Here is a 25,268-nt window from a genome sequence, read left to right on the forward strand (position 1 = left end):
TAACACAGCCTGACAAGCACACAGCAGGTCCCACAAGGGGGGCAGTGCTGGCACACACAGGTACCCAGCCCACTTGGGGGGATAAAAGAGCACCAGGAATCTCAAAAGGGAGGGGACCCACCGTAGGGAGGTTTTGCTGGATCTCTCTCTAGTGCCAAGAAGGGAAGGCAAGGCCTCTGTGGAGAAGGGACAGTGGCCCTATGGACAGAGAAGGCATGAACAAGGTGACATATGCCCCTGAACCATGATAAAGGCAATTCTGAGGGTGCCCAACCCTCCCATCAGGCCCTCAGGTCCTTCTCCTGGGGTCCTGGTCTCTGGCCAGGCTACTGAGGAGGCAGGTCACAGGAGGGCCAGCAGTCAGCCTCCCTTCATTGACTCAGACCCAGATCAGACATAGGAAAAGCATGAAGAATAGCACAGCAGTGCCCATCTGCACCATCCAGCTTGGAATACAAAAGGTCACAAGGTGCACTCGAGTGAACCCCTCTCTCTAACCACTCTCCTGCACTGGAGTTTATCATCCCACTGCCAGTATATGCATCATGTCCTTAAGTGACATTGAGCACTGTTTTGCATATTTTAAACCTGACCTAAATGGCCTCAGACCACATGCAACCTTCTGCAACTCACTTTGCAAGCTTGTTTTCATAAAGCCTTTCTAAGGAGACAGGTGGCCAGCAAGGAGAAGATCCCTGGCCTTGGAGCCCAAGCCAGCACTTGGCAGTGTGACCTACATCAAGAAACACAGCCTCCCAGCCTCAGTTTCTTCATCTGTAAACCAGTGACAACAGTCTCTCCCTGATGGAAAAGCAGTGGACTTATGCCTGGACCAGAGGCAGGCCTTTGCCAGCGCAGTCTCCTCCCAGAGCCCTCGACTATAGTCCTCCAGCCCCTGGTACGCTTTTCCCAGCCCAGAGCCACCTCAAAGGACAGCTCAACCTCAGCGGCCTGGCCACACAGCAGAACAAGCCAGGCCTGCAGGGTCTACTCACTCTGCCCCCATCACTGCAAGCCTAGGGAGTCCTGCTTCAACCCAGGGTCTTACCCTGACCAGGGGTTTATCCAGCCCTTCAGGGCAGCAGGGGCACAAATCCCCCTCACGAGGAATGACACTCCTTCTCCTGGGCCTGAGCCAGCCCCCCACCTGTCTGCCACCGGCTCCAGGTTGCTTCTTAGGCTCCCTTGCTGCTCTCAGTTCCTCTTCCAGCCCCTCAGTGGCAGAGGCCCAGAGCTCTGGGTCTGGAATGTGTCTCCTCCCATCTGCACTCACTCTCTCGGGGATTCTTCCCTTGCCAGGTTTTTAAATACTGCTGACACAGTGAGAACTTCCAGCCTCAGACCATGCAACAGATCTCTCCCCTAAAAGCAAGGGCTCAGATACACAACCACTTACTACAGGTGGTGACTCAGAGGCCAAGCGATCATCTCAAGCTTACTGTGAGTAAGCCAGAACCACTCTCGGCCACCTGTCCCTGAAACCCTTTCCCATCCCAGCCTTCCTGCTAAGTGCCACTTCCATCCTTTCATCCACTCAGGCCAGAAACCTTGGATTTATTCTCAGCCTTTTTCTCATCCTCCCCACTGAGCAAATCCTCTTGGTTCAACCCTCAAATTATATCCAGAATGCAGCCATTTCTCACCATCCCTGCTACCCAGCTAGCTGGTCCAGGCCACCATGACCTCTGCTGCAGGATTGCAGAGCCTCCCCACTTGCACTCCCTCACCCTTGCCCACCTCAGGAGTATTCTAGACTCAAAATTGGAATGAACCTATTAAAATCTACATCAAGTCCTATCACCCTCTGCTCAAAACCTGCTTCACACAAGATGGCACCCAATATCAGGACCCCAGGAGCAGGTCCCATCCCCCCATGCTGCAGTAGCTCCTGGAGTTCCCAGAACACCCTGGCTACAACCCTGCTCCTCCACCTGACAGGCAGCGCCCTGCTGTCCTCTCTACCCTCTCACACCTTGGGGTCAAGGCTCAAATCCTCCTCCTATCTCTGATCTATATGGTCCTCCCAGTCTTTCCCTGCTCCTGCTTTGCCCAAATCACCCTCTGGCAGTTGTTTACCATCTGCCCTCCTCACTGGAACCTAACCCCTGAGGGTAGGGATCTGTACACAGAAAAGCAGCTGGCCCAGGAGAAATGCCGCAGGAGGTCCAGGGGCGCCTCCCAGCTGGTTCCCTGATGTTCACACAAGCCCCTGCAGCAGACACCGCACCAGCATGAGCAGCTCTAGCCCCTGTCCCTTCCCTATCTCGCTCCCTCCTGGGCTACCCTCACATCTCAACTGCCCCCCACCCTGTCTCCATGTCCCCCCCTGTAGGCATGAGAATGTCTGACCTTTAGTAGGCAAGTGAGCCCCAGGGCAGGGCCTGTGCACAGAGGAAGAGGAAAGGGAGGGCAGGAAGCCCAAGCATCTCAGGAACATGAAGCTGGAGTGGGAGACAGGCTTGTTCCCCCCAACCCGAGAGTGTGCCTCATAAAAGCCACCTGCAGCCCTGACCACATATCTAGCATACAGTGTTGAAGCCCCTCCTCACTCTCACACAGTGTCACTTGGGCCAGGACACCCTGAGAGGTGGGTCACACGTGGGTGGTGCTTCCCCCATTTTAGATGAAACCATTCATGCTCCTGCTCCTGCTCCACCTTCAAGCCATACCTCAAGTTTGTACCCTGCCCCTGCCCACAGCAGGGACCCTCAGCCATGTCCTGTAGTTTCTCAGCCTCTCCAGGATAACAGAAGGTCCAACCTCAGCTAATAACCCCATAATTCCAATTGAATCCAGTTTGATATCAGAACCCTGAGCTCTCATCCAGGTAAATCCCCTCACCGGGATCAATGACATGGGCAATGTCCTCCTGGATTTGCTGCTCTCAGTTCCTGCTCTCACCTTGTCTTTAAGGGCCCACCCCACTGCTGGGATTCCCCCCAGAATCTCTTTCAAGACAACCCTCCTTGGAGTTAGATACACACCCTTCATCCCACTGTTGGTGGAAGGGAGCACATTTCCATCTGGCCCCACCCCTCTCTGGGCAGGGTCCCTCCCAGCAGTGCTGGTCACTAGTGCTGGTCGCAGTATTTCTGGGTCCCTGCCTCTCAAGGACATGGTAAAATTCCATCTCTATGCCTACCTCCATGCCCCTCTTCAAAGGTGTGGTCACACAGTTTGCTTTGGACAATGATATGGGGACAACTGTGGGCTATGTCATTCCCAGGAGAAGGCTTTTGGGGCCACAATTCTCTGAATCCTCCTTCCTCAGCTAAGGCAATAGCAGAAGCACACAGAAGCTGACGGAAGGTCACTCAGTGACCGTGTGAGCAGAAAGATCCACCAGCCCTTGTGTGCAATAACACGGATGGAGAATAAGCACCATGATGCTAAGCCTATGAGCTTTGGGGATGTTTGTTACTGCAGCTTGACCTGGTTGGTCCTGATTGATACACCAACCAAAGTTAGACTCCAGTTTGTGTCCTTTCAACCCTATCTCTCACTTGCTTGGGGGATAATGAGGCACCTTCCTCTGCTCCTCTCTGGAAGTGATCTGCTTAGCACACAATGACCCTTGTGCCATTGAAGTCTTCAATTTCCTATATAGCCAGCTCACTGTCCTTTGGGATGTTCTCAATAGGTGTTCTAAGGTATTACTTTAGGGAGATGCAGAAATTTGACCTCAGCTATAAACAGAACCAAAAAGAAGACGGACTCCATGGGTCACAGAAGCAACACCTTTAAATCCAACCTCAGATCTGATTCTCCTGCCCCACGCTCTGCTCCCCAGATGAAATCCCACACAGCTCCTACAAGACTCCTGATCTCGCTCATAAAATAAAATGTCTTCCTGTCACTTTTAGTCCAAAACAGGGTTGCTTCCACCATTAATGTGCCCCATCTCACATCACAGTTAGAGAACCCATGCTTGGATGAGGAGTACCTCTTCTCCCTCTGGGAGCTCAGTGGGTGGGGGCAGGATCCCCCTGCAGATGTCCTCTCTGTGCAGGAACTGTGAATGTCAGGGTCCCACCTTGCTAGAGTGATGTTCCCATGGGAGCCACTGAGGTCCTTGCAGACCTACCTCCAGGCATAGCTGATCCCAGTTCCCTAACCAGAAAGACCTGCTCTGGCTGACCACCTAGCTCCCCATTAGCCCAGCCCTCCTACCCCTAGGATCTTGTCCCACCTCTGCTGGCCTGCTGTCGCAGGCACAGGCACCTCTGGTCCTCAGGAAACACAACATGCCATGTGACCTGCCTGCCATCCACCCCAAGTCAGCCTCCTTCCCACTTGGTGCCCCTGTCCCTCCTGCCCCCAGAAATTCATATCAGCTGCCCAGAGGTCTTCCTAAAGCGCCTCCTGACTGCTGAGGAGATAGGGAGCACCCACCCCTTCCCTTCTAGCACTCTAGCAGTTCTCCCCAAAGAAATCCTCTCTCCTGGCACCTTCAAGCTCAGTCCCTTAATAAAATCAAGGGGGTGCTCATTCCTTCACCAAATATTTATTGAGCATTTACTATGTGCCAAGCACTGTTCTGAGGCCAGAGGGAACAGAACAGAGAAGAATCTCTGCCTTTGTGGGGCTGTCCTTTAAGGAGAAGAGACAGAAAGAAATACAATAGTGTAGCAGATGGCATGGTGATAGAACACTACTTATGTGGGGGGAGGAAAAGACAGAGAGCAGGGTAGGGAGTGAGGGTACAGGGGTAAGGGTGCTGCAACTTTAAGTGTAGGGCTTGGGAGGGGAGGGCATTCAGGCAGAAGATGAGGCTCAAGCAAGGCCTTGAGGGAAAGGAAAGAGTGGAGCAAGGAGGGAAAGCATTCTGGGCAGGGGAATGGGGCAAAATAAAGCCCTGGCATTTATTCAAAGAACAAGAAGGCCAATGTAGACAGGACAAACTGGGCAGAGGAAAGTGGTAAGTGATGACTTCAACCAGGTTAACGGGAGGCCAGATCACACTGGGCCTCAGGGAGAGAGGGGAGAAGCCAGAGCAGAGGAGTGGCATCTTAAGTCTTCTGTTTTGAAAGGATCACTGCGGCTGGTGTTAAGAGCAGACAGTTTGGGGGAGGAGAGGGTGTGGATGTGGAGGGCAAGTGGGGGTCAGCACAATAATCCAGGTGAACTTTGGGACCCAGAAGAGGAAATGAAAATAGTGCAAGGGATCACAGTCAGGACATATTCCAAGATCAAGCTAAATGGATTTTCAATATTTTTTTCTACTTCAATGTAAGTGATATGAAAGAGAAAGGGAGGAGGCCAGGACAACCCTGGGGCTTTTGTCCTGAGCAGGTGGCAGAATGAAGCTATGGTAACCTGAGCCAGGGCAGACAGCAGCCTTGCCAGTTAGAGACAAAAGTCAGAAGAACCATTTTGGCCAACTTCGGGAGCCATTCATCCAGGAAGGGGCGGGTGATGGGGGGAGGGGTGGGGAGGGGCGGGGGAGATGACGTTCTTCCAGCTGAGGAGAAAAGCCCAGCTGCACATATACCTGGACTGCAGGGTACCTATGGGCAGAGGAAATAGGCCCAAGACTGAGCTGGGCCTCTAGTAGGGAGGCTGAGCAGGAGGGCCAAGGTCAGGAAGGGCCTCCCACTGAGTCCGTGAGCCCCCTCTGCCATGTAGGTGGCCCCCACTTTCACAGTAGATGGGATATCTACCATCCACATGTCCCTAGTATTTTGGAGTCTGAACCAAGAACTGCTGGGACAGTCCCATATTAATGTCTCATTACAGGATCACTTCCCACCTGTGGGGCTCTGCCCAAAGGCCCCAAAGCATCGCTTTTCACCCTGAGATCAATGGCTGAGGAAACAGAGGTCAGGTAACCTTAAACATTTTGGTCAAGACCTCATAGCAGAGCCAGAACTCTCCACTCCCAACCCCAGACCCATCTTTGGGGTGGCGGGGGGCTGAGGTTGCCACACCACATAGCTATGAGCATCCAAGGGCCCTGCAGCTTCCAGGATGCATTTGCACTGAGGGCTCACCCAGAAGTGACTCCAAAGCCAGCCCTGGACTGGGCACTGCAGAGCTCCCCTCCTTCAGCAAGCGGGACATCGTCAGCCTCAGGCCCCATGGCCACACCAGGCCAGGAGTGACCACAAAGGACCATGGCCACTTTCAATAATTCCTACTCGGTGGGATGGTGAGTTGTTGATGTGTCAACAAGTTCACATCAGGAATGGCAGAGGGGGTTACCAAATGACTCTGGGGCCCTCACTCCTCCTAAAATTCACAGAGTCCTGGCTGATAGCCTCGTACCACTGGTGCCTCCTCCTCCCCTTTACTCTTTGGATCGGCCATCTGTCTATATACCCAATACCTCCAAAGCACTTTGGAGGGAGCAGCTTCAATGGGTATTTACATGAACTGATAGTGCATCCTAAGAGCATGTCCATTCACCACCTCCTCAGCATGAGGCAGGATACACACTGGGAGACACACTGCTTTATCCTCACAAGGACTTCACAAAGCAAAGACCACTGATTCATTTCACAGGTGAGCACAGTAAGACCAGGGTGGGTGTGGCCAGGATGCACGATTCACAGCCTGCCCCAACCAAGGTAGAGACAGACCTACCAATCCCTACTTGGCTGGTTAGAAACTAGCAATTTCTGCTCAGATGAAAGATTCCTTACCAATTGGTAGGAAAACTGTGAGAAGATGGTAGCAAAGATGAAATGTAACAAAACATGAAAATGCAAGATCCCCTTTGTAAAGGACCCATATTGTTGCCTCCTCATATGCCCTTGCCCTTTGCAACCTCCTGATCCCACCACACCATGCAGGGATCTTACACTTCACGAACAGAGCTGGCATTCTAGGCCAAGAACATTCCTACATCCAATCATTGGTCTGGAGATGGGGCACTGCCTCTGTTGGTCCTGGCAAGTAACTACAATGGCTATGAACAAAGGCCCCTTCAGGCGGGACATGAGAGAAGAGTCAAGTTGCTCAAGAAGCTACAGCCTGCCATCTGGGTATCTGACATGAAGCACTCAATAGTTAATCTAACATTGTAGAAGGCAGTGTGAAGAAATGGAGCTCATCACACCACTAAGCCACTGGAGCAAGCCTCACCTGAAGCCTGATCCTATCTGGAATTCTTATTCGAGTTAGTCAGAATCTCTCTATTGTTTCAACTGGTTTGAAACCACTTTTTCTGTTGCTTGTGATCATAAGCACCCTAACAAAAATACTCTTACACATTTTTAAAGGATGGCAGGCTTGTATGGTCCAGCTCCACTGGCATAACTCCGGATAAAGGATGGAGGCATCAAGAGGAACTAACAGGAATTTTATAAGCTAATTGATTTTTACATAAGAACTGCAAAAGTCAACATTTGCAGGCACAACTCTCTTGACCCTAGAAAAAAATTGTGGAGTGTGCAAATTTGATTTGAACATTGGGTAAATATTCATTCAATTCAGGTTCTTGCCCTCTTGTCCTCAGGAAGGGTCAAGCTGATGTTCACTCAGCCCTTGACCCCCTCACACAACAACCCAATGCAATCTATCAACAAAACTCTCCCTTGTAGCTCAGACATTGGAGGGGACAAAGCAATGGCCCTTCTCAGGGACCCCCACTCACTAGGCTCCATCTACAGCCTCTGGTCATCTTCCTCCCACCAAAACACAACCGCTCACGATGGGCAATCCCCATGCAAGGTTCCCAACACTGTCTATATGCTACTAAAGTGTATGTGCTGAGTTCTTCCCTTTCAAAAAGCCAGGCTCTTACCATTAAAAACCTAGGCTTTCAAGACTATGTCTCTACTATGTGTTCTAGGGCATATTTTGGAAAAGCCAAATTTTGACACTTGGTATATTAGTCAGTGTTCTCCAGAAAAAGAGTCAATAGCATGGGCGGGGGTGGGAGGAGTGGATAAAGAGATTTATTATAAGGAAGTGGTCCATTGGTGATTATGGAGACTGGTACGTCCCAAGATCTGAAGTCAGCTAGAGAGCCAGAAGAGTTGATGGTACAGCTCTGGTCCAAATGCCAACAGGCTCAAGACCCAGAAAGAGCCAATATTTCAGTTTGAGACCAGAGGCAGAAAAGATCTGATGACCCAGCTTTTTGTGTCAGGCAGAAAGCGTTTACCTTTTTGTATATTCAGGTCTTCAATTGATTGGATGAGGCCCACCCGTCTTGAGGAGGGCAAGTTGCTTCAGTCTGTGGATTGAAATGGTAGCATCAGCTCCCTCACAGACACTGGTACCCAAATGTCTGGGCACCCATGGCTGATACAAAATCCACCATCACTCTTGGTTCCAGGCTGTATCTGCTTCTGTGCACTGGAGGCAGGGTACAAGGAAAGCAGCCACTTCTGGGAGAAAGACAAAGAGTTTGTGCAACATCTCTAGCATTACAGTGCTGTGCTGATTTCCACCTGTGGGCTTTTACTAGCAGGCTTCCCCCAGACATAAATCCCCTCCTTCCTCCCTGTGGCTCCCTCTACTCCTAGTGATGCTGAAAGCCCAGCAAAATGTGTGTCCCTTCTGTCTGAATCCCCCTCCCCAGAAAAGGGGGCAGGCCGGGCTGATGCAGCATTGTCTTTACCCAAAACTGTGGGTTAACTGAAGCCCATGAGCCAGCATCCAATTGCATCCTGACAGAAGAGGAAGGGGGTGCAACACAGAGACGAAAAGCTGTATGCCAGGCTGGGGGTGGGAGGGCAGGAGAAAAGAGCCCAAGAGTAGGCCTGGCATCCACTCAGGCCTTCCTCACTCCACAGCACACACCCCTTGGGATAAGATGCATTGAAGACAACTTTGCCTCCTTCACCATCTGGTCAACACCAACTAGCTGAGGCATGGAGACACCATCTCTCAGCTGCATCAGCATGTGACCCAAGCCTGGCCACACCAGCACTGCCAAAGAAGACAAAAGAGGTCTGTTTGCAGGAAGGGCCAGGGTAATGGTTAGCTCTACTGCTGATAGCAACGTTCTCTGCAAAACGCATAATGCACCATAAGCACTGCTCAGAAGCAGATAAAAATAGTTTTGGATCAAAGAGGTAGTTTCCTTATTTTGTCTCCAGGGACAGATCAGAGGGCTGGACTGCATGTGGGCAAATCAGTTTTTGCTCTTGGCAGGAGTTCCAATGCTTTCCCCCCACAAGCATAGAAAACTTTGCCAATGTTGGTATCTGAAGCTGACATAATAGGCTGGAGCTGCGTTTTATCTTTTGTTGACCCACTCTGAGCCTTCAAAGTCTCTGCTATTGTTCTGTAGACAGACAGGCTAAGCTCAGACATCTACAGCAATAGCAGAGAAGCCCATTGGGCCAGTCGGCCCCGGGCGGCTGGGTAATGACAATAATGACCGCCACTGCAGACATCTGCCTGCAGCTCTGCATCCCCATTCAGCAGGGAGGAACCTGAAGCTCCAAGAGGCCACATCATTTCGTCAAGAACCAGTACTTGACACAAAGTCCAGCTACACGCAAAACCTGAGGTCTTTCAGGCCTGCAGATGTGGAATCAAAAAGGCTGGGCTTGACTCCTCAGTAAAACCAAGCTCTTAATCCCTCTGAGTCTTAGTTCTTTCATCTGTAAAATGGAAGTGCAAACTGCCAGAGCTGTTGGTGACTCAAAGGAAATCATGCAAAATGGCTTTGTAATCTGCAAATCAATGTATAGATACTGGTTGTCATGTTGCTGTTCTTATAATTGAGCACTTCACACACACAGGGTACTGCTGCTCATCAGGCTTCTTACTAAGGAATTGAGGGGCAGGAAGGCCAAGGCCTTGTTCACACACCAGGAGGAGGTGAAGCCACCACTGGAACCCCACAGCTCGCTCCAGAGTGAGCACAATATAACCTAAACACGGAGATGGTTATCTCAGATTATTTCCCTATGCTGAGACTGTCAGAGGTCTTCCTCTCCCTTCAAATCCTCTGGAAGGTCTATTCTCTAGTACAATTCTCAGTCTAGGGAAAAGAAGATCTGATAAAGAAGTCACACCAAGTTGTCGCTGCTGATAATGGCTACGCATGTAACCCACACCAGGTGTTTGCATCCAAATCGAAGCCTGGAGGGGCATGTTTACTTCAAAGAGCTTGATGGACAAGACTGACTGGCAGACAGAGTCATCAACCCCCTCCGTGGCCTTCACACTGCAAGTAAGGGCCTGGAGGAGGGTTGCCTCTCAGCCCAGGCTGCCAGTCCAGGGGTTGGCTGGGTTACCTGGGCACTCACCTGGGCTCACTTCAGAGCGAGTCCAGGCCTTGCACACATCTGGGAATGTGAGCGGGGCCTGAATGGGCAGGTCCCCCTTAGAGGCAGAGCTCCCGCAGGGCCACCTCCTAGCCCCACTCAGCTCTGGTCTAGTGCCTGGGAGAGAACCCCATTCCTTCCTGTAAATTGGCACTGCTGCCTGCCTCCTGACTGCAGTGGAGGTTAGGTAAATGCATGTACGTGAATAATGGCTGCAGAACAAACAATCCCAGGTGTTCATTGCTCCCATCGTCCCGTCCTCCCCCCTACCCCCCGCCCCACACAATCAGTGAGCTCCCTCTGGGAGCACCCATCCCTCCTGCTTCCTACAGGTTTTGGTGCTCACAGTGCCCTCCCTGCCATGCTCAGTGGGTGCTAGACTTCGGCCCAGGAATAGCACCAGAGGGCCTGCCTGCTTGGGCTGGAACGGGGTGGGCTGTCCAGAGGCTTACACCCCCAGCTGGCAAGGCCACAGACCAGGACCAGCTGAACCCAACTGAGCAGACTCCCCTTGCAGGATTTAACCAGAGACTCAGAGAATGTGCCTTTTGGCAGGGGAGGAGCTGGAGCACTGATTAGCCATCCTGAACCATCTTCTGGACCATTCTGAGGACAGCCATGTGTGAATAGGAGAGGGAAGGAGAGAAAAAGGAGCAAGCAGAGCAGCAGAGAGGAGCAGAGACACTCTTAGCTTGGGTACCACAGCCCAATACCACAGACTGGGCGGCTTAAGCATCCATTATACAGTTCTGGAGGCCGATGCCCAAGCTGTAGGCTTTCAGCCAGAGCTCTCTTCCTGATGTGTAGACTTTTCCCAATCTGTTGTCCCCCTCTCCTTGTCTTCACATTTTACGGGGTTGGGATGAGTGTGAAGGGAGAAAGAGAGAGAGAGAGAGAGAGAGAACAAACAAGCTTTCTGGTGAGGAACACTCAGCGCTGAGGCCATCCTTTCCAGATTAAATGTTTGGGTCCTCCCAAAACTCAGATGTTGAAACCCCAATGTGACTATTTTGGAATAGGATTTTGACAGAAGTAATTAGGGTTAAAAGGAGACACACTGGTAGGGCCCTCATGATGAGATTAGTGCCCTGATAAGAAGACACCAGAGGCCTTGCACCTGTTCCTCTGCCCCTCTGTCCCTCACCCACGCCTGATTCACCTCCCCCCCTCCTTTCCCCTTGCCCAGTTTTATCTAGTTGGGAGGAGATGAAAATCCAGTTCTGCCAGCTTGCTTATCTTTGGAGAATCTTCTCTCTGAATCTCCACTTCTACCTCTTTCTTCCCTTCCACATGAAACAAGGGAAGGAAAACCACTTTAGTATCCTTCCAAGACAGAGGGTAGCGGGACCCAGATGAGGTCCCCAAGGAGTAGCTGAGATAAGGGAGAGAAAGATGAGGCCAGGTCAGAGCCCAGCACACTAACACCCCAGACTGTGCAGAGCAGGAGGACAGCTGAGAAGGGGCAGCCAAAGAGAGGGAAGGAGAACCAGCAGGTGTCCAGAAGCCAAGAGAAGAAAGCATTCCAAGAACAGGGGTGGAGCCAAACTGCCAAGCATAGAGAAGTAGAGAGGGGCACAGAGAAGTTCAGTGGCCAACTTGGAGGTCATTGGTGGCCGTGACTGGTTTGGTTTCGAAAAAGTGGTGAGAAGAACGACAATTTCACTGGGATGGTGCCTATCGGGGATGTATGAAAGAAGAAACACTGGGGAAGTCATGGAAAATGAGACTTCAGGGAGGCTGGGTGGCCTCTTAGGGCCACATGTGCCAAGTGGAAGGACCTGTAGCCTTGTCCTGGAGGAGACAATGGCAGAGGTGGCCATTCCAAGTTGGCTGGATCTACGGTAACAATCCTTGTTTACACATAATGTCTCATCAAATATTTGGAAGTCACAAATACTAATCAGGTCTGTCTTATTAGTTTGTTTTTGTGAAAATACCTTTATTGGGGTTTTTCCCTGATTACAAAAACAAGAGACAAAGAAAAAAAAATGCAAGCATGCTTGCAAAAAAAAAATCAACTGATTTAGAAAAAGCATAAACTCCCCTCTCAGTCCCTCCTTCTAAAATTAACTACTGCTTGGTGTAGGTCCTTCTAGACTGTTTTTTTCTACAACTTTATTTTTCTAACATAAATGAAATATTCTGGACTTCTTTATCATATGGAATCATGTAATATGTGGTCAGTTGTGACTGGCTTTTTTGCTAAGCATATTTTCAGGTTCACTCATGTATCAGTACTTAACCTCTTATTATGACAGAAAAATATTCCTTTGTGTAATAGGCTACATTTTCTTTATTTATCAGTTGATGGACAAATGAGTTGTTTCTATCTTTTGGCCATTATGAATAATGTAAGTACAAACATTCATGTGCATGGTTTTGTATGATAACATGTTATCATTTCTCTCAGACACATAGCTAGGAGTGGAATTGCTGGGTCATATGGCAACTATGTTTAATCATCTGAAGAACTGCCAGATTTTGTTCCAAAGTGACTGCACCATTTTATACCAGCAGCGTACGCAGGTTCCTATTTCTCCACATCCTTGTCAGCATTTATTATCTGGCCTTTTATTCTGGCCATCCCAGTGCATGTGAAGTGGCATCTCATTGTGGCTTTGATTTGCATTTCCCTGATGGCTAATGCTGTTAAGCATCTCTTTGTGTGCTCATTGGTCATTTGTATATCTTCCTTGGGGAGCTGTGTGTTCAGATCCTTTGCCCAGTTTTTACTTGGATTATTGGTCATTGTATTATTGAGTTGTAAGAGTTCTTCATGTACTCAGATACAAATCTCTTATCAGATGTATGACTTGCAAATATATTCTCCCATTCTGTAAGTTGTCTTTTCACTTTCTTGATGGTGACTTTAAAGCACAAAAGTATTTAGATTTTGTGAAATCTAACTTATGTGTTTTTTTTTCTTCTGTTGATCATGTTTTTACTAGCATAGCTAAGAATCCTTTGTCAAGTCCTGAAGTGATAGAGTTATGAAGATTTATCTGCATATTTTATTCTAACAGTTTTATGGCTTTAGCTCTTACATTTAGATCTATGATCCATTTTGAGTTATAAAAATGGATTTTTGAGTTTTTACACAAAGTCTGTGGTAAGGGTCCACTTGGTTTTTTGCATGTGCTATTTGTTTTAGCACCGTTTTTTGAACACACAAGTTTCCCCCCATTGAATGGCCTTGGCACCCCGTCAAAAATCAGTTGGCCATAGGTGGATAGGTTTATTTCTGGACTCTCAATCCTGTTTGATTGATCTGTGTGTCTATCCTTCTGCCAGTACCACACTGTCTTCATTACCATTGCTCTGTAGTTAAGTTTTGAAGGTGGGAAGTGTAAGTCCTTGTATTCTGTTCTTCTTTCTCAAAAATTGTTTTAGCTATTTGGTACTCCTTGTAATTACATGTGAATTGTAGAATCAGCCTGTCAATTTCAACAAAGAAAACAGCCAGTATTCTGACAGGAATTGTGTTGAACAATGGAAAAGTATTGGCATCTTAACGGTACTGTCTTCTGATCCATAAACATGAGAAGTTTTTGTTTATTTAGATCTTCTTTCTTTCAGTGTTTTAGTTTTAAGAGTATAAGTTTTATTTATTTATTTTATTAAATTTAATTCAAAATATTTTATTCCTTTTGATGCTATGGTAAATGAAGTTGATGTCATAATTTCATTTTTGGAACGTTTGTTGCAATTGTATAGAAATACAAGTGATCTTTTATTTTGACCTTCTGTTCTAAACCTTGTTAAACTCATTTATTAGTTCTTGTAAAAGTTTATATGTTGGACATCCTAATTTTTTAGAACTCTTTTCAAACCTGGATGCTTTTTTTTCCGTGTCCAGTTACCCTGGATAGAACCTCCAGTATAGCATTGAATAGAAGTGGCAAAAGCAGAGACTTCTTTATCTTATCCATGATCTTAGGGAGAAAGCATCCAATCTTTAAACATTAAATATGATATTAGCTATGGTGTTTTTAAAAATACTCCATTTCAGGTTGAAGAAATTCCATGTTATTCCTAGTTTACTGAGTCTTTTTATGATGAAAGAGTGTTAGATTTTGTCAGATGCTTTCTCTATATCTATTGAAGTGATCATGCTGTTTTTATTTTTTATTCTATTGGTATGGCCTATTGCAGTAATTGATTTTCACATGCTGAACCAACCCTTCCTTCCTGGAATAAATCCCCCTTGACCAAGGTGTATATTCTTCTACATGTTGTTGGATTCAGTTTTCTAGCATTTTGCTGAGGATATTGGCATCCATGTTTATAAGAGATACTGATCTTTAGTTTTCTTATGATGTCGCTGTCTGGTTTTGGTATCAGGGTAATAGTGCCTTCCAAATGAGTTCACACTTGTTTCCTTCTTTTCTACTTTCTGGAAAAGTTTGTGAAGGTTTGGTATTGATTTTTTCAGTGTCTGGTAGAATTCCCTAGTGAGGTCACCTGGACTTTAGCTTTTCTCTGTTGGTAATGTTGTGAACGTGCACTCTTTCATTTCTGATTCTAGTAATTGTCTTCTCTCTTTTCTCCTTGGTTAAGCCAGCTAAAGAATTGTCACTTTTGTTTGTTCAAAGAACCAGCTTTCGGTTTATTCAAATTTCTCTGTTGTTTTTCTATTCTCTATTTCTTAATCTCCATTTTAATCTTTGTTATTTATTTCCTTCTGTTTACTTTGTGTTAGATTACTCTTCTTTTTTCAGTGTCTTAATGTGGAAGATTAGGTTATTGATTTAAAGTCTTTCTTCTTTTTTAACACAGGCATTTACAGCTATAAATTTTCCTCTAAGCACCACTCTTGCTGCAGCTCATAAATTTTGATATGTTGTATCTTCATTTTCATTCATCTCTAGGTATTTTCTAGTTTCCCTTTTGATTGCCTCTTTGATCCACTGGTTTTTCAGAACTGTGTTTCTTTTTTTCCTGATATTGATTGCTAATTTCATCCTATTATAATTAGAGACCATACTTTATATTTTTTTCTATCCTTTTAAATATATTGAAGTTTCTTTATGGCCTATTGCCTATCCTGGAGACTAGAGAAGTTTCATGTGTACTTGAGAAGAATATATATTCTATTGTTGGGTGGAGTGTTTGATAGAGGTCTGTTAGGTCTACTTGGTTTGCAGCACTGTTCAAGTCTTCTGTACCCTTGTAAATCTTGTGTCTTGTTCAACCCACTATTAAAAGTGTCCAACTGTTATTATTGAATTTCTCTTTTCATTTCTGTCACTTTTTGCCGCCTACATTTTGTTTCTCTTTTGTTAGATTCATGTGTTTATAATTTTATACCATCCTAATGAATTATCCCTTTTATCACCATAAAATGTCCCTTTCTGTCTCTAGTAAATTTTTTGTTGTTGTACAGTCTATTTTGTCTGATATCAGTATGGCCATTCCAGCTTTCTTATGGTCAGTGTTTGCATAATATATCTCTTTCTATCCTTTAACTTTCAGTCTATTTGCATCCTTAAATCTAAAATGTGTCTCCTGTAGATAGCATATGATTGATCATGGTTTTTATCCATCTAAAAATCTCTGCATTTTGATTGGGTTGTTTAATACACTGACATTTAATGTTATTATTGATATACCTGGATTGACATCTACTATTTTACTTTTTGTTTTCTATATGTCTCATGTATTTTTTGTTCCTCTGTTCCTCTTTTACTGCTTTCTTTTGTATTAAAGAGCATCTTCTGATGTAACATTTAACTTCTTTGGTTTTCTTTTTTTTTCACTTTTTCTCTTTTAGTAGGGTTTAGTAGGGTTTACTACGTGTATTTTAAGTTATCAAAATTTTAAGTTTAATTCCAATGATACATAGAACTGATACACCTATGTAGCTCTATTCTCTTTCCCTCTTTCTCTGGCATTATTGTCATATATATTACATCTATTAATGTTATAGCCCCAACAATACATTGTTATAATTATTACTTTACTATCTGTAGTCATTTCCTTAGCCCAGTGTGGCTTTCCTTCCACCCACTTCCTTTGTGCTGTTCTTGGCAATCTATATTTTTCTATACGTTACACACTCTACATTATAAACATATTATTTTATACAATTGCTTTTTAAATCAGTTAAGAAAGGAAAAGAGAAAAACATGCATTTATACTGTCTTTTAGAGTTATGCAATTGCCATTTTTTTTCTTTCTCATGCATATCTGTCTCTTATCTCTTTCCTTTTCCCTTGCTCTGACTTTTCTCCTTTGGTCCCTTATCAGACGTCTTCAGACCTTGTGACATTCAAGACTAAGAGTATTTGAGCGCTTTAACCCCCAAGTGTGGCAACTGCCCTGTTGGGGGAGCCCTACAAAAGCAAGAGGACACCTGGGTGGCTCAGCCATCTGGCTCCTGCCTTCAGCCCAGGGCAAGATTCTGGAGTCCTGGGATCAAGTTCCACATTGGGCCCCCTGCATGGAGCCTGCTTCTCCCTCTGACTGTGTCACTGTCTCTCTCTCTCTGTCTCTGTCTCTGTCTCTCTCTCTCTCATGAATAAATAAATGAAATCTTAAAAAAAAAAAAGAAAGAGCAAGAGGAACAGCAAAGGCCCTGGTGAGCTCTATGTCTTTGGGGCCTGCCTGAAGGTAATCACAGAAAAAGTGCATCATAGTTGAGCCCACATGTATTCTAGGACCTGATGAAGCATGCCACATCGGGATAGCCTGGCCATGGGCACTGAGGGGGCACTTGGCGGGATGAGCACTGGAAGTTATGCTAGATGTTGGCAAATTAAACTCCGATTTTAAAAAAAGAAAAAAAGAAAAAAGGATCAAGTTGGGAGGGGCCTCTGCGAGGAGCCAGCTAAATCCTGGCAGTGAAAGCCTCCGGGACAGGAAAGCCCAGTCCCGGAGAGGCAGGAATTTTAAAAATCTGCACCAGATTCTTCCCGGATGGAAAGGCACTTAGCAGGGAACTTGGGCAGGATCCCAGGAGGGGCAGTGGAGCCTCCAGGTTCCCGGGGTCACTAATAGAGGAGGTGCGTCCGGGGGGGGGGGGGGCTGGGGAGAGTACCCCACACCCGCAGGCAAGCTTGATAAAGGGCTGGAGCACGCGCCAGGCAGGGCCTCGGGAGCAGCTCAGGCAGCGGCTCTAGGTGGAGGGAGCAGATTCCAGCAGCACAGGCCCCAGAGCCCAGGGCGCCCAGCAGCCACAGCCCAGGATCCGGCGCTCCCCCCGGGACAGGCGGAAGCGGGGAGGGCACAGGACAGCGAGGACCCTCCTGCAGCTGGGCGCCCCCCCCCAAGCTGTGCAGATCAGCACCCCCCCACCCCCCGCCGCCGCCCCCGGGAGCATCCAGGCCTGTGCAGACTGGGAGCTGCGGTAGTTACTGCGGCAGCTGACTCCAGGGCTGGAGACCTGGCCACCGCCAGTGTAGTGTTCCTCCTGATGTCATCCTGTGCCTGGGATGGAGTGGGGCCACTAGGGAACAGGGACCTCACAGGATAAACAGCTCCCACTGAGCTGTGCACCTGGCAGTGGGTGGGGCAGCTCCCCCAGGTAAAAAAAAAAAAAAAAAAAAAAAAAGGATAGCCTGGCCAGGAAGATATCACATCATTCCCATTTTGCAGATGAGAAAGGTTAAATGACAGTGCCAGGGTCAGATTAGTCCCAGGACCAGGGAAGGAGTGCATATTTTATCGGAATTAAGGAACATTCTTTGAATGAAGGCAAGGTCAATTCCAGCAGTTACCCCGAGAAATCTGCCTCTGTTTCTCTGATAGAATACAATAATCAGGAGGGGAAATGTATGTTGATGTTGCTATTTTAAATTACAACTACCTTTACCTTCCCATAAAATAATAAAACAACTACCTTTACCTTCCCATGAAATAATAAAACACTTGTCTAAAGGGGGAAAAATTGAATCATATCCATGTTCCATCAAGCTGGGCAGCATCACCTCAGAATACAAATGATTCTGTTACTTTTCTTTTTTTATTCTTATTTAAAAAAAAATTGGAGCTCAATTTGCCAACATATGGCATAACACTCAGTGCTCATCCCGTCAAGTGCTCCCCTCAGTGCCCGTCACCCAGTCACCCCAACCCTCCACCCACCTCCCTTTCCACCACCCCTTGTTCGTTTCCCAGAGTTAGGAGTCTCTCATGTTCTGTCACCCTCACTGTTACTTTTAAATAGTTTTTAAAGACTTTTGTTCTCATTATAAAAATAATACAAGCGTTAGAATGGAAGTAATATATAATTCTCAGAGGAAATTTGAAAATGCAGAAAAGTATAAAGAAAATATAAATCACACAAAATTCTTCCATTCAAAAACAACTAGTATTAATATTGTGGGGTTTTTTTTTCAAGTCTTCTGTGTATGTATTTTGTGTAAGGTCCTCCTTTTTTCATGTAACATTCCATGACCTTTATCCATGTCGTTAACAATTCCTTACACTCAGGAATGTAATAGCTGCCTGATTTTTCATCATGCAATGACACCTCGTGTTTTTGAGCACTTCAGCAACCTCATTGTACAGAAATTCACTTTAACACAATTATGGGGCCATCTTCCTGGTACCAGTGGGGTGATAGGACAGTGACAAGGAGGAAAGGGAGAGGCAGGCGATGGGATAAGATGTGATATGTGCCCCAGAAAAAGTTGACGGCCCCAAAGGAGTGGACTTAGCATTTTGGGAGAGATGGAGCAAGCAAGGTTACAACTCAAAATCAAGAAGAAAAAGCAAACCCAGAAGGAAAGATAAAATGTCCCAGTCCACTGCCAATGCCATTATGAGGGCTCTCAGACATAGGACTCAGGTCTGGGCAGAGTAAAATCCCAAACAGTCCCAAAGAACCATCTGCTCTGAGCTGGGCTGTGGGGAAAGAGAAGAGGGAAGGCGAAGCAGCAACCACCAGCTTTGCCAAAGGGATTCAGAGTGGAAACTGGCAAGGAGGGGTAGGAGAGACGTGGACAAGTGTGAGCAGCTGGGAGAGTAGTGAGTGGTGCTCAAGTCCTCCCCAAGGACATCTAGCCCCTCCTCATCCCTCCAAAGGCATGTTTAAGGAGAATCACAAGATGGAAGTGGCAATGAAGGAAGATTGGTTAAGCAGCTGTGTGCACGACTGATAAGAAGAGAATGCTGGAAATGGAGACCACATAGGAGTGGACTGGTTTGGGCCTTCCCATGTCCACTCCTCTCCTCCAGGTGGTAGGACCCTAGTGTTTTTTGGGGAGCCCATTCCTCACTATATCAGCCTTGATGGGACAGCAACTAAAGAGTCCACCCTCCCCCAGATGGGAAAGGAGCTTGAAATACTGGCTCTGGGACATGAATCAGTGCAGAGCCCAGTGTAGGCTGGTAGTCACTCATCCTGCCAGGTACCCCAGAAAGAGACTGTCCTGGGACTCCTGCTCCTGTCCTAGTCAATTCAAACCATCATCATCTCTGGTGGCTGCTGCAAAGTCCTTGAAAACTTTTCCTTGAGTTCGCCACACAGTTCCTGTAACTTTTCTCAAAAAATTCTGCCCAGTGCTCCAGACCCACAAAAGAATGAGTGTCACAGTGCCACAAGCATATCTACACTCCAGGCCCAGGGGATGCCCTGTCATCTTATCCAGATGAGCTGCTGGAATTCACCAAGGTCATGAGCTGGCTAGGGGTGGTACTCCAAGAACTCTGGTCTGTCTGCCCCAGAACTGGGTGGATTTTCCTGACCATGGCTCAGACCTTTTGTATGCTTAGCAGCCAACTGCCCAAAGGTCTGAAACCTCTGAGGCACTGAGCCCAGGGCAGCCCATCCACAGGACCCAGACCTTGCCAGGGAAGAACAGAACCCAATCGTCAGAGATGCCAGAATCCCAGCACCACCTCAGGGAGCTCTCATTTAGAATCACACCAGGAAGTCCTTCTGTAATGGTGTGTGTGGACACAGCACATAAAATTGCAGCTTGGTTCCTCTTCCTGAAAATTTGCCCATTTCAAACAGTTATCAGAATAAACTGGAGGAGGTTTCAGTTATGGGAGGGGCTTGAACACCAGGGCCACTGTCTCAGAACTGATGTGCATTCTCCCTGTTCTAAGTGAGAGGATTCAGGGCAATCGGGGAGGTGGGCATGTGTGTGTGTGAGTGTATCTGAGTGTCCACTGAGGCTGTAAACCTGTAGGTGTGGTTGCAGGACTCCAGGTGGGAGAAGGCAGGGCAGGGGCAGAGGGGGGTGGCCACAGACCTGAGTTCTGCTGGTTGGCAGTGCTCCCTGGCACAGACTCTAGTGGATGGAGGGAAGCTATACTAAAACCCCTTCTACCTGGATGGAACTCTGGAATGTTGAGGTGAACTTGGCCACGGAAGGCTGAGAGGCAGGCAGATGGGATGTGGGATAGAGTTGCCTGGGTTTTAAGGGGGAGAAGTGGAAGCACTGTGAGGTCCCTATCTAGTAGTCTAGTCCAGTCCCCAGGCCTGAGCACACAGACCCTACCCCTGCCTTTTTTAAATATAGGGACCCACCACACTTTGATAATAAATATCTGCTGCCCAACCCCAAACAGATTCCTATGAATGTTTGTGCCCTTCCCTCATGTGAACAGTGCCTTTCCTCCCTGGCAGCGTGGACATCTTGGAGATAAGAATGTGCCATGAGAGCTCATTCAGAGCCCCTTTGGGGAGCCAGGACCCACTGCAGAACAGGCAGGAGAACGGGCCCTGGGCTAGGGAGAAAGCAAGACTCGTACCATGTATGTCACCCTTTCTGCTGGGCCCTTGCCCCTTCTTGGCTTCCCCTCCAGCTGGTGTGACCTAGGGAGCTTTGTGAGATCAGATGTGTCCCTCCCCCACAGGTGTCCAGGCAGCATTGGAATTAACTGGCCCAAAGGACCACTCTCTACCGAAGCCAGCACCAAACACCTCTAAATGCATAGCTAGCCTCTGCACAAGGGCCGAACCAACTTCTCCTCAGACTATTTTAGGACCCTGCAGACACAAAGGTAAGACCACAGGCTGGACTCCCCAAGGCCCGTCAACCTAGGTGCAAACACACAAGGGAACTGTTTTCTCCTGAGTAGGTGTGGGCAGTATGATGGTGAGGGAATGCTCCTTTCTCCCTGGGGTCATCTCTGCCAGATAGCCCTTCGCCAAGACAGTAGCTACAGGAAGAGAATAGCCCTGCCAGCAGCAATGAGGCAGAGCATCCCACATAGACAAATAGAAATATCTGCAGAATCGGATTGGGGTTCACTCGGATGTAAATGTCAATGGAGATCACCCACTCTGTTTTCAAGGAAGCCCAGCAATCTGTCATGTGCATGGTGTGTGATTGCAAGAGACATCTCTTTCCGACTTCTAGCACCACATCATTAATCTCCCATAGCTGCTGGAGACTAGGGAGCATGTCTGTGGACAGTGTGATCATCCAGCCGCTGGCCTTCTTAACCACATCCGTCCCCAGATAGTCATCACACCCAGAATGAGGAACTGGGAGGTCTGGGGCAGCCACATGAGGAGGAAATGGGATGTACAAGTCAGGAAGGCATCTGACATCTCAAGGTCAGTTCAACTGAAAACTCATCACAACTATGCAGAGGCTGACAGATCGTTCTGTGTGAAACTATGTGTGCTTTCCAGCTGAGGGGCCTCCTCCACAGAGCCTCATCCTATAGGGACTGAAGGAGGGAAGCAAACAGAGGAAGAGACAAAGAAAGAGGCAACCCAGCCAAGACTGAGGAGGCTTTGTTGACTCTTAAAAACATCACTTTTCTGTAATACACAGCAATTCGGAGCTGGAAGGAAACTCAGAGATAGTTGGCTTCAATAATTTGTTCTGTTTTCTCGAAACTGAGACCAAAGGACAATGACTTTACTGGTTCACAAAGTGACGGCCCTGGGAGGGAAATCCATATCCCTTGCCAGTATTTTCTCAGACAGAACTCTGATTCTCCACCCAGGAGCGGGTGCAATATTCAGTAAGCATCATTTCATCATTTGTATGCAAGACCCTATGCGAGGTGCCCTGACAGATCACAGAAGACAAATAATCACACAAATCATTATTTAGTATGAATTGTGCCAACTGCATGTGAGGCTAACACTCATAATCAGGGACCTGACTCAGTCCAGGACACAGAGACAGGGAAAACTTTCCTAAGGAGACGACATTTAACTTGAGACTGGAAAGGTTAGCCCAACAAAAGGTGGGCAGAGAGTTTCCAGGAAGAGGGTGTCTTCCTATCCTCTCCCTCTCTCTTGTCTTCTCTTCCTCCTTCTCTAATGGCTTGCTCCAAACCAGCTGACCACATTTCTGGCCCAGTACAGCCATTACAAGTGCCCCGTGCCCAAGCTTCACACAGTCACCTGTGTTCCTCTCACCCAGCATTTCAGATCCTGCCCTGCCTCTAGGAGCCCAGCCTCCTCCAAACACATCACTGTGTGAGTTGTGGGTTCTGCTGCTGTAGAGCTTCAGACCCCACCCTATACCAGTCACAGGGCTGGACCACCACACACTTGCAGTAGTGCATCAACGAATGAATGAATTGAATAATGCACCCATAAGGTGTGGCAAGATACAACTTGAGGGCAACTCTGAGATTCCTACTCTCCAGTCTCCATCTGGCCCAGTGGATGTGCTCTTGAGGCCTGGGAGGGGTCCAGACCCTTCTCCACATGAGAAAGAGCCATTTTAGACCTGTCCCCTCAAGATGCTTTTCCATTCAGTGGTCCAAAAATTGCCTCATTGAAACTGCCTCCTCCTGTTTGCTAATCCCTTAAAGCTTTGTGAAGTTCTTTATTTCCATTCCTTCCTTTCATCACAGCCTCATGAGAAAGCAAATGACTTCAAGCCCCTGGTGTCCCCTCTGGGGTGGTAGTGGAGAGTGATCAGGGCAGGAAGAGATTTAATTAGAATGACCTCTGAGGGCCTTCCCCTCTAATATTCCAGCACTCCCAGACAATCAAGACAATCAAGAATTCCAGACTTCAGGAAAACATGACCCTAAGCAAGGACAGTGACTTGCCCTAGACCCTCTGGCTCACCTGTGGCAGGGTTAGGGTTCTGGCTGTGGTCTCCGGTCTGGAACCACAATCTCACCTTCCCAGCAACTTTTCAGGAAGTATGTCAGAGCTCTGCCTGCATCAGCTTCAGTTTCTTCATGCCAAGTCACAGGGAGACCTCTGTTTGGGAACTCAAAAAAACAGGTGCTCCAAAGCACTGCATCCAACCAGCAGACCTGCAGCCTTAATTCCCGGGCCTGTTACATCTGAACCTACTAGGACAGGCTCTGAGCATAAGGGAAATAGCCATCTTGTTCAGAGCCGGTCTGCTCCTTCCACTACCCCCACACTTCCCAGGAGTCAGGGCTGCAGAATGATCAATAGATAAATATCTCAGTTACCAAGATACCCTGTCAGGGTGTCTGACAATCTGTGACCTCTTGGCTCACCCAAGTGAACCTGAGTTCACTCAGATTAGTTCATAGATCAGTGTGAACCAGTCACTTGAATTGGTGACCTACACATGTGAAGTGGTGCTAGTGAACTGGAATTTAAAAGGACTTCCCTGAAGTGTTTCTGGGGAAATCACAAGAATGGTCCCTTGCCAATTATGATATCAATGCCCCAGGAAAGTCTGTTAGAGGAACTTCAGTTTTCTGTGTTGCACAATCTCCAGCAAAGGATCCCAGGGAACTTCTTGGAGGGAAACAAAGAGTATCGCAATGCTGCAGCCCCAGAGTGGGGCACAGTGCAGCCTTCTCAGGGACCTGGAACAAGGCCCCCACCATACCAGAGGCCCAGCATCCACCCAGCTATGCAGGCTTTGTGTGCAACAGCGACATCATGTGGTAGCTACAGAAACAATAGTGTTCTGGTTGGATTCTTCAGCTATTTCTCTCCCCTGGTGCCTGGAAGCAGGCGCAGCTCCAGGTTCATAAATAGTTCAGGGAGTTTCTGCCCTTCCTACCAGTGAAGGCTGGTGAACACTCTAGTAGTTCCTTAACAGGAAACCATATATCCCTAAGTCAACCAAGCTGGTAAGGGAGGGTCATTCCACTTTTACATGCATCTGTCTTGTTTGATGATCATTAACATTCCCACACTGTATGAATTTTGCATTTAAAGATGTTTAGGAGTAAACAATTTCACCCAAATCACATACCCCAAATAAATGGCAATGCTGGGATCTAAACCAGGCTTTTGTGACTAGCAGGGTCCATATTCCTGCACTTCCCAAAGTCCCTCTCTACCCACACCAGAAGCCAGAAACCACAAAGCATCTCAGGGTGCATTGCTTCCAGGTACTATCTCCCTTTGGGTTTAGCCTGGTTAAAACTTCCCTGGAAACTCAGCCTTATACACAACTTCTCCAGTCACATTTGGTTCACATGTGGCCTGAGCCCCTTGGATCAAAGACCGTATGTGCCACATGACATGGTTCTTTTTCCAGTCTCCCCTTTTTTGCTTAGCTGGTGCAAGAAACATGTCTAAGCAATCAACATAACTTCCATGGGAAGTGTGGGGGTAGTGGAAGGAGCAGACCGGCTCTGAACAAGATGGCTATTTCCCTTTTGAAAATCAATTTGTATTCTTTCAGCCTGAGTGTCATTAACAACTTCTGCTAATACAGCAGTAATGAACATCTGGAAACCCAGCAGCTGTTGGGAGAATGAGGTATAAAAAACACTAAGATGACAGCTTGTTTTCCATAAGCTACATTAACTCTGGGCAAATAGGAGAGGCAATGGGCAAAATGGAAACTGGAGAGAGAGGAAGGGAAGGGCAAGGAATGAGCATGTACTCCCAGGAACAGATTCACTGTTCAAAGGCACTCACTCCTTGAGCACTGGTGGCCTGCCTTCTCTGAGCCAGACTTTCTGGAGGTAAGGAACCTGTGCTCCCAGGGATTCCCCTGGTCATTTGGAGGCCAACAGTTCAGTTTATGGAGTCTCCATGCAGTTGAGCACCAGGTGCTCAGAGAAATTCCAGCAAGAAGGAAAGCTGGCTGAGCAGGCTTAGAAGGCTTTCTAGGCAGCAGACATTTAGACCTGGCCTTGAAGCCTGAGTAAGGGTTTGTGAAGTGAGCAAAG

The 25,268-nt window shown here is 47.5% G+C and overlaps 1 long non-coding RNA gene across 1 annotated transcript in view; it reads right to left on the reverse strand.

The window, feature by feature from the left end:
- Positions 1–25,268, reverse strand: part of LOC144291612 (uncharacterized) — a 63,049-nt gene that overhangs the window by 23,835 nt on the left and 13,946 nt on the right. The window contains exon 2 of the long non-coding RNA XR_013358957.1: positions 8,108–8,333. This is a non-coding gene — a long non-coding RNA (uncharacterized LOC144291612). The remainder of the gene's footprint in view (positions 1–8,107; positions 8,334–25,268) is intronic.

Source organism: Canis aureus, chromosome 20 (assembly GCF_053574225.1).
Source record: "Canis aureus isolate CA01 chromosome 20, VMU_Caureus_v.1.0, whole genome shotgun sequence".
Taxonomy (NCBI): domain Eukaryota; kingdom Metazoa; phylum Chordata; class Mammalia; order Carnivora; family Canidae; genus Canis; species Canis aureus.